This window comes from Sciurus carolinensis, chromosome X (genome assembly GCF_902686445.1).
Source record: "Sciurus carolinensis chromosome X, mSciCar1.2, whole genome shotgun sequence".
Taxonomy (NCBI): domain Eukaryota; kingdom Metazoa; phylum Chordata; class Mammalia; order Rodentia; family Sciuridae; genus Sciurus; species Sciurus carolinensis.
The window spans coordinates 130,107,905-130,110,294 of NC_062232.1; positions in this window are offsets into that span (position 1 = coordinate 130,107,905).

Consider the following 2,390-nt stretch of genomic DNA (forward strand, 5'->3'; position numbering starts at 1 on the left):
TTGGTGTCATGATGGTTGTTTCCTTTCAGGCTATGGCTACTTAGCTCCTGCTGCAGACTGAATCTTCCAACACCAGTTTCCCTTTACGGTGCTTGGGAGTAATCGTGGCTCTGTGGCCAGTAGGTGGCTGTCTACTGCAGCTGTTCTGTGTTCACCTCTCAGTTTTAGATCATGCTTGGGGGACCTGGCTTTGTACTCACAGTCTTGTGTCCACTTGTATCAGTTCGTGTTCTGCCTCTCTGTACATACTGCCTCTCTTCCTGCCCAGCCAAGGACAAGTCTTGGTATGTGGAGAGTTCTAGGTTTCTATGGGTGGTCTCCGCCTTGGTTAGTCTAGAGGTGGAGAACTGGAATAGCTTCCATCCACAGCCCAAGAACAGGGCAAGACAGGGTCGTGCTGCCTCTCCTTGCTGTCTTCCAGAAAACTGAAGAGTGATGTGCTCAGACTCAAGCCCACTTTAAGACCAGCACCAAAGACACAACAGGTGTGGCCTTTGCCTTCTGGAGTGCAATGCAGGCTGCCATGAAGCGCCGTGAGTCCAGGGAAGGGGGAGGATGGGTGGCCCCACAGGTATAGGCTACAGGAGTGGATGGGAAGAACCACCGCAACCCTCTCAAGCTAAGCATCTACAAGTCTAGTGATTACATAGGCTCCTCCCCTTTGGAGGCCAGCTCCACATGAACCCTTCACCCCAGCTGGCTGGTGCTCTCCCACCCCTGGGCATGGCTCCCACAGTTCTCCATCTGAATGTTTTCCCACCCCTATCCTGGGCCCCTACCTGGTGAAGCTGCTGTCCTGAGCAACTTGAGGAACAGATACTGGGTGCCAGACTCCACCCAAGGTAGGGAATATAGCCATGATTCCTTGTGTCAAGACCAACACATTAGGTGGGTAGACATGTTGTCCCATTATAGGAGATACTGTAGAGCCCAGTGGTGTGAGCACCAGGGATAGAGCTTCCCAAGACATCCATTGCATTGGCCTTTGTTCTGTCACCAGAGTGCACCAAATGCACAGGAGTGCCACAAGGCAAGATATAGGCAGGTTTTGGTGCCCCACGCAAGGATCTTCTGGTACCAGAGAGGAAGGATCCAAGGGAGCTGGCTGCTAGTAACCATGCTCTGGTGCCATCCTCCAGTGGGGAAAAGGGAAGGTGGTCCCATCCCCAGACACATGGTATGGGCAGCAGTTGCCTATAAGGTCCCCAGATCTCACCCTGTAAGACAGCTATTGTGCAACCTGCTGGTTACATCCAGGCTTGTTGCAAAGGCAGCTCAGGCCACAGTGGGGGGACTTGCTTTGGAACCTTCCATACTCTGGAAAAACTGGGAAGCAGAATCCCTCACCTGCAATCCCAAGGAACAAGAGGCCCCCAGGGGGCTCAAGTGAGCCTTGGGCAGGTCCCAGCTTCCCCCTCTTCCAGAGGCCATGGGAAACCCGGACACAGTCAGACACCAGATAGTTATTTCAAAAAAAGTCTTTTAATTGTTCAAAATAGCACAAAACAACATCGCACTATGGTAATATTGAGTCACAGGGGTTACTCTACAATAGATGAACGGGTTCTCAGAAACGAGAAATCAAAGGGCATTTGGGAGAAGGAACAGGGGTAAAACAGTGGGACCAGGCGAGTGGGCTCCAAGGTGACTAAACGTGACATTTTCCACAGCGAAATATAATACAACAAACCAGAGGCCCCAGAGGGTGCAGGCCAGAGGTGGGGGGGGGGGCTGCCCTCTCCCTTCCCACCATGTCTTCGGAGATGGGGGGACTAAAGAGAGGCTGCTCACTTTAAATCCTTCCATGACCTTTTTGCAACCTTTGCTCAAGCCTGGGTGTGGGGCAGAAAAATCCAAACACAGCTCTAACTCCCCAAGTCTGGCCCTTTGGGGGGAGGATGGACTCAGCCTGAGAACAATGCTGCAAAATTCAGAGCTGATGGCCAGTGCTGTTGGCTTCAGCCTCCTTCTGGATTACATGATATGCTCTCCTGCCCTGTGGAATGGCCTCCAAGGAGACCTCATTCCCTTTCTTTCCCTTCAGATGTCAGTCTCTGAGACGGTAATGCTGAAGGAGGCAGGCTCACTCTCAACTCCCTCAAGCTTGACCCTCTAGGTGTGAAGTGCTCACCCATGGGGAGTAAGGTTTGACAGCTCAGCCTTCCTTTGACCTAGAGGTGTGGGGACAGGCAAAGGGGGCAGAGGGCAGGGGCGGGCAATTGGAAATTGGGCTGGGCAGTAAACACCAGTCCCATGTGGGAGATTCCACACCTCTCCTGCACCAAGTGCCCCCAACTTTTCCTCCAGAAAGATCCCTGCCAAGGATTAGTCAAGGAGAAAAATGTAAAAAAAAAAAAAAAAAAAAAAAAAAAAAATTAAAAAAAGGATAA